At 43.6% G+C, this 14,575-nt stretch overlaps 1 long non-coding RNA gene across 1 annotated transcript in view; it reads right to left on the bottom strand.

The window, feature by feature from the left end:
• Positions 1–14,575, bottom strand: part of LOC311516868 — a 35,551-nt gene that overhangs the window by 12,950 nt on the left and 8,026 nt on the right. The window lies entirely within an intron of this gene.

Genomic DNA, 14,575 nt, shown 5'->3' with positions numbered 1-14,575 from the left:
CTAGACAAAGAAGCCTACTGCCAGTGTTTTAGCAGTGAAAGCTACCCCCACAAGGCACGACCTCGGACAGTCGCTCAAAGGGTTAAGGATTTCTATTGGCATTGCTTAAAACCAGAAACCCACATGGGACCCCAGATAGCCGAACTCGCGGTCCTAAAACAATTCATACAGATCCTTCCGCCCGATGCCAAGATTAGGCTTGTAGGCACCAGCCGGTCACCCTAGCTGAGGCCACCAGCCTCATGGAAGACCATATGGTTACTTAAGCCATTAGAGGACCTGCCATGGAGGAAATGACAGCTCTAGATACACCAGGGACGGAGATGGGCCAGGGATCCAAAAGTGGTGGTCCCTCTTGGATAAATCCCAGGAAAGCCCAGGCAACTGGCTGGTCAATGGGTAGCAAAAGAGACAGAGGTGCACCTCAGGGTAAGATTCCCCTGTGACAAGAAACCCGCACCCTTAAATACCCTGCCAACTCCTTGTCCCATACCTGCACAGGTGCAAGGACCCACCGAAACCCAGAAAGAAGGTGACAGAGCCACTAGAAAACAAGGGGCAGAAGCGATAACTTGTTGCTCCTGTGGACCACAGGGGCACCTATTTCGAGACTGCCCTACATGGAGTCTAACTTCAGGCAGGTCTGGACTGGCAAGAATAGGGCCTGCATGAAAAGTTCAGAGAAACTCACAATCCCAGTTGAAGCAGAGGGCCAACAGACTCCAGCACTTGTAGACTCGGGATGTGACCAGACATTCGTCTGAGAATGGATAGCTGAGGTGACAAGGAAACCTGAGAAGCGAAAAAGCCCTATTAAATGTATCCATGGTGATGTTTTATGGTATCCCACCAGGACAATAAGACTGAGTGTGATGGGCACCAAGACCAGATGAAGGTATGCGTCTCTACAGACCTACTCGTACCCCATTATATTAGGTTGAGACTGCCCATATTTCCCCGAGCTCTTTCAGAAGCTTCCCCTAGCCCTGGAACTCAAGGAAGACACCCCAGAAGAAGTGTTAAGCATCCTATTCCCCTTTAAAGGATCCTGACCTTTCTACCTCCTAACCAGAGGAAAGAAAATCTCAGAAGGAAAAATGGGTAGTTAGGAGAGAGAGTGGAGGGAGGTGGCAGAGGCGAGCCCCTCTGTGGCCGTAATAGGTCCACATATGCTGGAGCTGACACCAATGATGCTGATGATCCTGGAAAAAGGCCATCCACACCGACCCCACTGCAATTGGATTCGGAAAAGCTAACTGTATTCTTGTAGTTCCGAGTGGGACAAAGGAACTATGAGACCATGTGCTGAACCTTCAAGCGGGTAGCCATTGTGATGCTGTACGGAATATGTCAGACGCTTTATGATATTATTGATACCAACATTATAAAGTTGCAATGAATCTTCCTAGTTATGCCATGTAAGGTATCAGTGAAAATGTTATGATTTACCAAGTATGATAATCTTGTTTATATGTTTGCATCATCTTTGTATTGTAAGTTATAAATATGTGTGGTATATTTGTATTTCAAACTTGTGCAGTGTGTCTGGGTGGCACGCATCAGCATTAAGCCTGCTTGATGGCCCATCAAGGGAAATCAGCTGTACAATGAACCCATTGAAAAAAGCCAGGGGCTACACTTTATGAGTCAGCGAAACATGTAGGGGCATGCTTGTCAACAGAGAACTCTAAGGCTTTTCCATGCCATGTGCTGCAAACCTTGTGTTTGGGATAAAGGAAATATAAGTCACCTGACAAAGGATATAAAAAGGCAGCTGCATCATCTCCATTTTGTCTTCAATCCTGCTTCCTACCTCTGGATCAACTTCTCTACAAACTGAAGCATTGAAAAAAGGACTGAATGACCCATCCAAGCTGTGAATATGTTCCAGGGGGACTTTCAACCCAGCAAACTCACCAGTGCTGCTAAGAATCTGATATATGGACTCTGAAATCTTATGTATGTATCTGATTGCTTTACCATTTAACAATTCCCTATTGTTCTTTTCTTTTATAATAAACCTTTAGTTTTAGATACTAAAGGATTGGTTGTCAGTATGGTATTTTGGTTAAGAGCCAAATCAATACTGATCTGGTAATGTAGTTTGTCCTTTGGAGTCAGAAGAACATTTTGTATAGTGAGCAGAGTTTTTAATAACTTATCACTTTACTGGACCTATGTGCTGATTGGGAATCAGAGAACTGGAATGCAATAAAGGAAGCCATGTGATTTCTTTTTTCAGCTTCCTGATAACCAGTATAGGAAATTGGGAGCACAGTTTGTGACTGGTTGGTGAGTCTAACTTCAGCGTTACCCACCAGTTTTGGGAGAATCTGCTCTCCTTTTTGCATTCTGCCCTGCCCTTGGTATTTTCAGTGTGGGCTTTCCCAGGTAACAGCCATGGTGGATGAAGAAGAGGTAGACCCCCTAAATGCCTGGCAGTATCCACACTTTGCCCTCAAGGCAGGCTTATTATACCACATAGACCAAGACAAGCAGACACAAGAGATAAGGACGCAACTGCTAGCACCTCACATATATCGCTGTGACTTGCTGCACCTGGCAGACACGACCCCATGCACAGGGCATCTAGGGAAAGAAAAGATGCAGTCTAGGATCCTGACCTGAGCCTTGAAGACTCCTGGCTAAAAGTAAGTTGAGAATTTCTGCAACTCCTGTCCTGAATGCCAGTTGACGTCCCCAAGGGAATCCCATGGGCCTCATTAGTATCTCTCCCCTTGGTGGAGACCCGCTTTGAAAGAGTGGGAATTGACCTTACAGGTTGTCATAAAAATAAAGGGAAGGGTAACCACCTTTCTGTATACAGTGCTATAAAATATCTCCTGGCCAGAGGCAAAACCTTTTCACCTGTAAAGGGTTAAGGAGCTAAGGTAACCTCGCTGGTACCTGACCAAAATGACCAATGAGGAGACAAGATACTTTCAAAGCTGGAGGGGGGAAAACAAAGGGTCTGTCTGTCTGTGTGATGCTTTTGCCGGGAACAGATCAGGAATTCAGTCTCAGAAACTCTGTTAAGTTAGTAAGTAATCTAGCTCAAAATGCGTTAGATTTTCTTTTGTTTAATGGCTGGTAAAATTGGCTGTGCTGAATGGAAGGTATACTCCTGTTTTTGTGTCTTTTTGTAACTTAAAGTTTTGCCTAGAAAGATTCTCTATGTTTTGAATCTGATTACCCTGTAAGGTATTTACCATCCTGCTTTTTACAGAGGTGATTCTTTTACCTTTTCTTTAATTAAAATTCTTCTTTTAAGAACCTGATTGCTTTTTCATTGTTCTTAAGATCCAAGGGTTTGGGTCTGTGTTCACCTGTACAAATTGGTGAGGATTTTTATCAAGCCTTCCCCAGGAAAGGGGGGGTAGGGATTGGGGGGATATTTTGGGAGAAGACGTCTCCAAGTGGGCTCTTTCCCTGTTCTTTGTTAACATGCTTGGTGGTGGCAGCACACAGTTCAAGGACAAGGCAAAGTTTGTACCTTGGGGAAGTTTTTAACTGAAGCTGGTAAGAATAAGCTTAGGGGGTCTTTCATGCAGGTCCCCACATCTGTGCCCTAGAGTTCAGAGTGGGGAAGGAACCTTGACATAGGTCCTCTAGAAAAAAGCGCCTCAGGGCATCAGCACATACTCATCATTATGGACTATGCAACCAGGTACTCAAAGACCATACCATTACATTCTATGAATGCGAAGCTATGAGCTGCTAAAAGTCTTTGCACAATTCAGGTTTCCCAGAAAGGTCCGGACAGATCAGGGGATGAATTTCACATCCTGGCTGATGAAGGAAGTATGTGAACTATTAAAAACCAAGGCCCTGCACACATTCATGTACCACCCTCAAACAAATGGCTTAGTAGAAAAATTCAACCAGACGTTAAGAGGATGGTCAAGAAGTTCATTGCCCAGGACCCCAGATACTGGGACCAACTATTCCTGGCCTTACTTTTCACTCTGAGTTGCACCCCAAGCTTCTACTGGCTTTTCACCCTTCGAACTGCTATAAGAATGACAACCGAAGGACATATTCGACGTGGTATGGGAAACCTGGGAAAGCCAAAACACTGAGAGCTGAAAATGTGGCACAGTATGTGTTAAAGTTGCATTGCAGACTGGTGGCCATGGAGGCATATGCTAGAGAAAACCTCAAGGAAGCACTGGAACAACAATGACAGTATAACTAAGGGGCAGGGATACATGTCTTTCAACCAAGCGACCGAGTCCTGTTGGTTCTTCCAAGCTTGGAATCAAAGCTAATGGCCAAGTGACAAGGCCCTTATGAAGTAATAAAGAAAGTGGGGACTGGACTACTTGTTCAGACAACCAGGAAAAAAGGAACAAAAAAAAAATCTGCCACGTAAACTTATTGAAGCCCTGAAAAGCCAGGAAAAACCTTTTTTCACACCCAGAGGAACCGGAACTAGGACCCCAAGGTAAAGACTGCCTGAAAGAAGGCTTGGTGATCCTTGAGAAGAAATTAAATGATAAGCAAAGGGAACAGGCACTTCAGCTGGTGGCCTACAAGTATTCTCAGCCCTACCTGGAAAGATGTTTCTAACACAACACTGTATAAATAGAGAAGCTGGTAAGGTAATACGAGAAGAGATTGAGGTAATATGAGAAGAACAAGTTGAGGGGAGCCATCGAGAAAGAGATCAGGACCATGCTGGAACTCGGAGTGACAGAGTCCCAGAGTGAATGGAGGAGTCCTATTGTGCTGGTCCCAAAGCCAGATGGCTCACTACATTTCTACAGAGATTTCAGGAAGGTAAACACAAGTTTTAAATTTGACGCCTACACCATGCCCCAAGTGGGTGAACTCTTAGACCAACTGGGAGAAGCCCAATAGATCACCACTTTAGATTTGACAATGGGGTATTGGCCCTTTAACACCAGTTTCAGGAGAAGACAGCCTTTTCTACGATGCTCAGTTTATTCCATTTTAAGACCATGCCCTTCGGGTTGCATGGCGCAGCAGCCACCTTTGAACATTTGATGGACCGAGTGCTCCAACAACACAGCCAATATGCAGCGGCATACTTGGATGACATAGTTATCTACAGCAGAGATTGGGATTGCCATATGGACAAGGTATCTGCTATCCTCTGATCACTGATAGAACCTGGATTAACAGCACACCCTACAAATGTGCAATAGGGAAGGAAGAAGCCTGTTATCTGGGACACAGAGTTGGTGGAGGACAAGTCCGCCCCTTGATGGACAAGGTTCATGCCTTACATGGATACAATACTACCATGACCAAAAGGCAAGTGCGTGCCTTCCTTGGCTTAGCTGGCTACTACCACAGATTCATACCTCATTTTGCAACTGTAGCAGCCTCGTTAACAAGATTTGACTAAGGATGCTGCCTCAAGACGGGTGTTATGGACAACCACCTGTGAAAGGGCCTTCCAAGAACTCAAGACCACAGTCTGCAGACACCCAGTGCTATATAGCCTGAACTTTGAAAGAGTTCATATTACAAACGGAGCATTAGAGGTTCGGCTAGGGGCAGTACTTTCTCAAGATATCAATGGAAAAGAACACACAATAATATATATCATCCAGAAACTCTTTCCCTGGGACAAATTGTATTCTATGATAGAAGAGTGGTTGCCTGCCAAATGGGTTATAGTACCATAGGTTCTCTATCTCCTAGGAAGTAAGTTCACACTAGTTACAGACCATGCACCCCATGTCTGGCTAAATGTGATGAAGAAGAGAAACCCAAGGATCATGAGGTGGTACCTGTCACTACAGCCTTGTGCCTTTTGGATACAACAACGGTGGGCAGGAAGGTTGCACCATAACGCCGATTTCCTGTCCAGAGAGGTAGTATATGCCAGCCAAGGTGGGGCCTCGGCCTTGAGGGGGTGGATACGTAATCGGGTCTACAAACCCCATACTGAGCAGAAGGAGGGGAGCCGTGCCGCTCCTGACTACAGGTGAGCAGCCTGACCACAGCCCTATGCTGCTGCTACAACTCCCAATCATGAAGGCAGACACTCTCAGCTGCAACCAATAGGGAAAACAAGGCCAGCTATAAAATTAGAAAGCTCAGAGAAGGAAGGGAGGCAGAAATGCCTTGGACAGTGAAGGGACAATGCTCCTGCACCAGGCTGCCTCCAGAAAAATGTCCCAAAGGGACTTAAACAGACCACTAGGCCTAAGTAGAGGCCACAGCCAAGAGCTGTCCTGAACAGGGGTTAACAAAAAAAAAAAAGGCCAGTCACGGGGCAGTAGAGACCCCCACCACCATCCCCACTCCCCCTGAAAGACCACCTCAAGGACCAGAGACAACAAGATAAGCAATATGAGCAAAGTCTTTTCTATCCAGTACATTTGCTTGGCCACAATTTTTAATTGTGCAACTGAAGGTCTAATGCTTAATTCGACTGCATTTCTGTAACATGCATCTGATCAATTCCTTGTGACAATCAAGGACCAGATCCTCAGCTGGTATAAAATATCACATGTACATGGAGCTATTACAATTTATACCAGCTGAGGATCTGACCCAGAAAGAGAAGGTAAAAAAGAATGTCTCTCTCTCCTCCCCCTTCTGCCCTGAACCTTATCTCAACACTGAGGGTAATATTCTAATATGAGCCTTTTTAAAAAAAACAAAGGTAGCCAGTAACAATATTATTAACTCTCAACAGAATAACTAAACTATAGGAAAAATATATTTGTCAAGATGCAATTGAAATCCTGAAGAAAACAGAAAAGGACTCTTCAAGTTGGTCTCCACAAAGTGATGACAAGGCATGAAGTTAATTTAGCATCTTTCAACAATCCCGTATTTGGCCAAATCCTGCAACAAGTGACAAATGATGAGTGAATTTAGAAATACAGGTGAACAAATATGGACGTAACTCTTGGTGAGTCTAAACCATCCCAACCCCAGTTGAAGATTTAGAAACAGGGTGACAATATTTCCCAAAGGGAAAATGGGACACCATGTGTAGCTAGCCTGAGCCCCCGGGAGTCCCCTTCCCTGTACAGGGCTGGTGTTGCTGCTCGCCCAAGCACTGCCTGCCCTCCTGCGTGAAGCTAGGGCTGACATCACTGCTAGCTCGAGCCCTGCCTCTCCCCCTGTCTGGGGCTGGCATTGCCACTCACCCCCCTGCATGTTCCTCTGCATCCCCCTTTTTTGACAAAAATTGGCATTTGTCCCACTTGCTCTTGCCAACTGATCAAGTGGCAGGAGCAAATGGGAGAAAAGTCCACTTTTGCCAAAAATAATTGGTTTCAGAGTAACAGCCGTGTTAGTCTGTATTCGCAAAAAGAAAAGGAGTACTTGTGGCACCTTAGAGACTAACCAATTTATTTGAGCATGAGCTTTCGTGAGCTACAGCTCACTTCATCGGATGCATACCGTGGAAACTGCAGCAGACTTTATATACACACAGAGAATATGAAACAATACCTCCTCCCATCCCACTGTCCTGCTGGTAATAGCTTATCTAAAGTGATCATCAGGTTGGGCCATTTCCAGCACAAATCCAGGTTTTCTCACCCTCCACCCCCCCACACAAATTCACTCTCCTGCTGGTGATAGCCCATCCAAAGTGACAACTCTTTACACAATGTGCATGATAATCAAGTTGGGCCATTTCCTGCACAAATCCAGGTTCTCTCACCCCCTCACCCCCCTCCCAAAAACCACACACACAAACTCACTATCCTGCTGGTAATAGCTCATCCAAAGTGACCACTCTCCCTACAATGTGCATGATAATCAAGGTGGGCCATTTCCAGCACAAATCCAGGTTTTCTCACACCCGCCCCACCCCCATACACACACAAACTCACTCTCCTGCTGGTAATAGCTCATCCAAACTGACCACTCTCCAAGTTTAAATCCAAGTTAAACCAGAACATCGGGGGGGGGGGGGTAGGAAAAAACAAGGGGAAATAGGCTACCTTGCATAATGACTTAGCCACTCCCAGTCTCTATTTAAGCCTAAATTAATAGTATCCAATTTGCAAATGAATTCCAATTCAGCAGTTTCTTGCTGGAGTCTGGATTTGAAGTTTTTTTGTTTTAAGATAGCGACCTTCATGTCTGTGATTGCGTGACCAGAGAGATTGAAGTGTTCTCCGACTGGTTTATGAATGTTATAATTCTTGACATCTGATTTGTGTCCATTTATTCCTTTACGTAGAGACTGTCCAGTTTGACCAATGTAAATGGTAGAGGGGCATTGCTGGCACATGATGGCATATATCACATTGGTGGATGTGCAGGTGAACGAGCCTCTGATAGTGTGGCTGATGTTATTAGGCCCTGTGATGGTGTCCCCTGAATAGATATGTGGGCACAATTGGCAATGGGCTTTGTTGCAAGGATAGGTTCCTGGGTTAGTGGTTCTGTTGTGTGGTGTGGTTGTTGGTGAGTATTTGCTTCAGGTTGCGGAGCTGTCTGTAGGCAAGGACTGGCCTGTCTCCCAAGATTTGTGAGAGTGTTGGGTCATCCTTTAGGATAGGTTGTAGATCCTTAATAATGCGTTGGAGGGGTTTTAGTTGGGGGCTGAAGGTGACGGCTAGTGGCGTTCTGTTATTTTCTTTGTTAGGCCTGTCCTGTAGTAGGTAACTTCTGGGAACTCTTCTGGCTCTATCAATCTGTTTCTTTACTTCCGCAGGTGGGTATTGTAGTTGTAAGAAAGCTTGACAGAGATCTTGTAGGTGTTTGTCTCTGTCTGAGGGGTTGGAGCAAATGCGGTTGTATCGCAGAGCTTGGCTGTAGACGATGGATCGTGTGGTGTGGTCAGGGTGAAAGCTGGAGGCATGCAGGTAGGAATAGCGGTCAGCAGGTTTCCGGTATAGGGTGGTGTTTATGTGACCATTGTTTATTAGCACTGTAGTGTCCAGGAAGTGGATCTCTTGTGTGGACTGGACCAGGCTGAGGTTGGTGGTGGGATGGAAATTGTTGAAATCATGGTGGAATTCCTCAAGGGCTTCTTTTCCATGGGTCCAGATGATGAAGATGTCATCAATATAGCGCAAGTAGAGTAGGGGCTTTAGGGGACGAGAGCTGAGGAAGCGTTGTTCTAAATCAGCCATAAAAATGTTGGCATACTGTGGGGCCATGCGGGTACCCATAGCAGTGCCGCTGATCTGAAGGTATACATTGTCCCCAAATGTGAAATAGTTATGGGTAAGGACAAAGTCACAAAGTTCAGCCACCAGGTTAGCCGTGACATTATCGGGGATAGTGTTCCTGACGGCTTGTAGTCCATCTTTGTGTGGAATGTTGGTGTAGAGGGCTTCTACATCCATAGTGGCCAGGATGGTGTTATCAGGAAGATCACCGATGGATTGAAGTTTCCTCAGGAAGTCAGTGGTGTCTCGAAGGTAGCTGGGAGTGCTGGTAGCGTAGGGCCTGAGGAGGGAGTCTACATAGCCAGACAATCCTGCTGTCAGGGTGCCAATGCCTGAGATGATGGGGCACCCAGGATTTCCAGGTTTATGGATCTTGGGTAGTGGATAGAATATCCCAGGTCGGGGTTCCAGGGGTGTGTCTGTGCGGATTTGATCTTGTGCTTTTTCAGGAAGTTTCTTGAGCAAATGCTGTAGTTGCTTTTGGTAACTCTCAGTGGGATCATAGGGTAATGGCTTGTAGAAACTCGTGTTGGAGAGCTGCCGAGCAGCCTCTTGTTCATATTCCGACCTATTCATGATGACAACAGCACCTCCTTTGTCAGCCTTTTTGATTATGATGTCAGAGTTGTTTCTGAGGCTGTGGATGGCATTGCGTTCCGCATGGCTGAGGTTATGGGGCAAGTGATGCTGACAGCCTTGAAAAAGGGACTGCCCCGGCTGAAACGGGATGTATGATCACTCTATTTAGAAAGCTATAAACTCAAGATTCACTTCACTGTGGTATCATCATCCCAGTCTAACTAACATACAAGTCCTTTGGTAAAAACAGAAAACCAGAACCTAATATTTCTAATACTAAAGACAAACAATAAATAAATAAATAAATTAAAAGAAGGCGAAACACCATCTTTATACACCCTAACACAGCAATAAAAGACACTTTTTAAAAAACCTTATAGATCACTTTTAAGTGTCAACAGTCCATTCCATTAACTACATTCACAAAGAAATGTGCCACAAAGAAGCTATGGCTTTGGTTTTTGCCACATTTTGTCATAGTTTCTTCATCACTTACTTTTCCCTCACTGAGGGACTGATCTAGTACGCACTGAAGTCAATGGAAACACTCCCCTACTATTACTTTCTCTGGTCCACTGCCTCGTATAGCTGACCCTCTTATTACAGTACTTGTTTTGTTTTTTGTATTTTAAATTTGGTATGTTGGCTCAGGATGCAAATGTAGCACTTCTGTTCATCTGTGCTTTACAATGGGCTGCATAACTATAATATTGTGGTTACTAATGCCTTTGAGAATACACCTTAGTTGAATTTAAAGTAACTGGGAAGGTAGCATTAAAGGAGAACAGACTATTCTTGTGCATTATAGTGTTTTCTCATATAATAATGTCCACTGTCATATACAGCAGAAACCTTTTCATCCAGATGTTCTAGGAGATGGTCTCTCATCCTTATTACAGAAAATTTCTAATTAACAGAAGATTCCATTTGAACAGTAAAGTTGTTGTTCAGGGCCTGAGTTTGCTGCCTGTACAGACACAGGGGCAGCTAAGAGATGCCCAAACACAATTAGTTAATGAGAAAGGAGAAAAAGAACACCCAGAAAACAGTGGTAAAGCAACATGTTCACTTCCTGTATTCATCACAATGTGGAACATGGAAACTATATCACAAGGCATAGTACCACTATGGCAGTAGTTTTCAATCTATGGTCTGCAGACTATGCCTAAAATTTCCAAAGGGATTGGTACCTCCATTTGAAATGTTTTAGGGGTTTGCAAATGAAAAAGATTGAAAACCACTGCACTATGGTATACAACAATTTAGGATAGAAAAAAAGAAAGCCATATCAGATTATAACCAAAGGGGTAACTTAGTTGGACTAATTCCCCTACATTGATGTAGAATGCCATGGGATCTTTAAAGACTCCAAGTGGTCAGGTTCCTAGTTTTACAGTCCCTCCAGCAGCACAGAGCCCTATAACATGGTTGCAGGACTGACTCAAAGAAGAATATCACCCATTCCATCCAACAAACCACCACTTATTGCAGCTGTTCTGGAAGGTTTCCCATCCAAATATTGACCGGTTTTTGACCTTCATCAGTTTACAAAAACTGATGACTTCTCACCACATGGTGGTATGGACAAAAGCAGATATGTGACATCAGAAAAAGCTGAGGCTTTTTAAAGTGTACAGGAAATGGGTGGCAGTGATTTTAGTTTTCCTGACTTCAGCCTTTTTCCTTCACTTCTCTTTTGTTGATTACCACACTCTGTTAACTTCCCTTTTTTTAAGCATAGTGTTCATTTTACTATAATACATTAAGTCTAGTGATCAGAATCTTATATGTCAAGAGAGCAACAAAATTGGCCTATAATTTTCCAGTTCTGAACACTGGCAAAATAGACATCTCATTTTCAATAACCATGTGATAGGTCTTGGAAAAAGTTACCCAAAGTGAAGGATTTTTCCTTTTGTTAAATCAAGTTAAAAAACCCCAAACCTAATTTTCACTGAGCCATAGTCACAAATATAATGTTATTGGAAAGTGTAGTGTCACTAGTGAGCATGTCCACATTACAGACATGCAACACAAGTTGGCACATTTCAGCATTTTCAGAATAGGCTAAATTCACTTTCACTTATTTTAGTGATGTGGGAGATTAATTTTCCAATAGTTGAGAAGAAAGCCAATGAAAGATGAAATATGAATTATATCCAGGACCACGTATTGTGAATGTCTAATAATGTGTTGCTATAGCAGGGGTAGGCAACCTGCGGCATGTGAGCTGATTTTCAGTGGCACTCACACTGCCTGGGTCCTGGCCACCGGTCGAGGGAGGGAGGGGGCACTCTGCAATTTAATTTAAATTTAAATGAAGCTTTTTAAAATTTTAAAAACCTTATTTACTTTACATACAACAATAGTTTAGTTATATATTAAAGACTTATAGAAAGAGACCTTCTAAAAACATTAAAATGTATTACTGGCATGCGAAACCTTAAATTAGAGTGAATAAATGAAGACTCGGCACACCACTTCTGAAAGGTTGCCGACCCCTGTTCTATAGAAATCTAAGATTTTATTTTGAACAGGAATAGGTGCCATGGAGTGACTCCTGCAGGGTCAGCCAATTCCCTGCCTGTATAGTATTCAAGTAAGCAACTGGCTCCTGGAGTGCCATGGCAGGGTAAATTGGATTTTTTTTCTCATTTGGAAGGGATTGGTGAGGAGGGAGTAGTATAGCGCATTTTAATTTTGAGTTTAATTGTCATTCACTCCTTCTCACAAAGACCAGCGTAAGTCTTGCCTCTAGATTCTAGAGAAAAATTGGAAAAAAAACTGTGCACCACTCAGTTGTGCTTCTTCCTCATGTCATTGCCATATGCTAAATGCTACTCCTCTTTCAAGAGCACCCTGAGCAAAGTGTAACAGGAAAAAGGCATGTGGATAATGACTTTGCTGACTCCACTGGTGTCCCCAGTGGTCCTTCCTTCTCGCCTTAACCTTGCCTACCTTATTTCCTATCTTCCCTCCCCAAATAAGCTGTACAGACCTATCTCTGAAGCTGGGTTCATAATCAAGTCCTTAGTACACACTCAGATCAGCAGTGGTAAAAGCATAATTCATTTCTTACCAGTACGATACACTCATGGGAGGGACACAAAGGGGGGAGCATGTGACCTCCCAGCCCAGGGCCCCCACGCTCTCCCCATCCCCTTCCCATGATCCATCTCACATTACCTGGGGGCAGGGTGTCTGTCCTCCCGCTGTGCCGGAGGCTTCTGAACCGCAGGACTCTCTGGAACCACAGCAACAGAAGGAGCAGAAGAGTGGGCTGCTGGGCGGCCCCACACCAGCAGCTCCTCTGGTGCGGCTGTACCGCCCCCAGCTTTTCCACACGGCTTCATCTCCCGAGTCCTGTCTAGCGTCTGTACAGCATCCCTGCTGGAGGACGGTGCGGCTGGACTGCCCCAGCCCTGTCCTCCAGTAGGGCTGCTGTACAGACCCCAGAGAGGAGATGCAGCTGCGTGGAAGGGCTGGGGGCGGTACAGGTGCGCCAGAGGAGCTGCCGGCAGCCACATGTTCTGCTCCTCCTGTGTTTTTTCCAGTACAGCGTACTGGCTATAAATATCTTACTGCTACGGCGTACTGGACTGTACCGCCGTACTTGCACCATTGCAACTCAGTGACTCACTCCATGCTTCGTGGCGAGCCAATGGAGAGGTCCCCTGAGGGCATGCACACACACTCTGTGTGCATGACTAACCTCACCTTAAAAAAACAACAACAACCACCCCATTCAAGATAACCTGCTATTTGTGTCCCTAAAATACATTTACATTTACTCTTGTGCAAGGTTTTTGAAAATTTGGCAAAGTCACTTGTCTAAAGTATCACATCAAGTCAGTGAAAGAACCATAGAGCTCAGATTTTCTGACCACTAGTTGTGGACTTTAACCTCTAGACAATATTCCCTCATTATAATCCATATGGTAGACAGAAGAGCAGATAGCTGATTTAATTATGATGTCATCACCATACTAGTGAGGAAGGCACAACCCTAAGTGATATATAGTAGAAGAAGGGAGAAGACAGGAGAGAGAAGAGCAGCTCTATTTCAAATGTTATGTCTCATTTATATATGCAGGTATGCACTGATTGTGAATCTTACATATTTTAAACCTAAAACAGAAATTTTGGAAGGCAAATTTTAAAAATGGTATCAGCACACTAAAAGATTTAATGAATGTTCAAATATTGTCCCAAGTAAACCTGATTGAAAATATCATGATCTAACAGAGAATACCCATAAGATTGTATAGTTGAGGAGAAATATATATGAGCAGTGCTTCTGTGGAAGTCACAGCAAGAAAGTTCTATTTTCACTAATAAAAATAACAAAACATTTTCCTAAGGTTGTCTATTTTGCCTAATAAAATATTTTAAAAACTATAACATAACAAGATTTAAACTTTACATATACTTTACAAGCATATATAAAGTTAATAGTGACCTTCACTAAAACATTTATACAATATCTTTCCAAGATTACTAGTAAACAGGACACAATAATTAACAAGTCAAAAGTTGCACTCTGATTCCTGAGTCAAACATTCTCTAATCCCTTTTAGTATTAACAGCTTCAGATAACATAGCAAGATCTTTTCACCAAGATTACTCTGTATTGGCAAAGAAGGGTATTAGTTAAATTTATAAATTTTAAGAATTACATATATATTTAAATTATACATAAAAATGCATAATCCACACTTTGACAAAATGACATGACCTTCTTCATATTTGATGAATAAGGCCTGTAATAGGCTATCAAGATCTTGAAGGACCCTGCAGAGAGCTAAAAGTTTATTTTACTGGTTCATCTGGCAGCTACATTAAGTTGGTCTCATGAGCTCCAATTCAGAAGGAAAAGAAGT

The sequence above is a fragment of the Lepidochelys olivacea genome (genome assembly GCF_965140295.1).
Source record: "Lepidochelys olivacea isolate rLepOli2 genome assembly, chromosome: 2".
NCBI lineage: Eukaryota > Metazoa > Chordata > Testudines > Cheloniidae > Lepidochelys > Lepidochelys olivacea.
The sequence above is the reverse complement of the archived record's forward strand: the minus strand, read 5'-3'. Positions and strand labels throughout refer to the sequence as shown.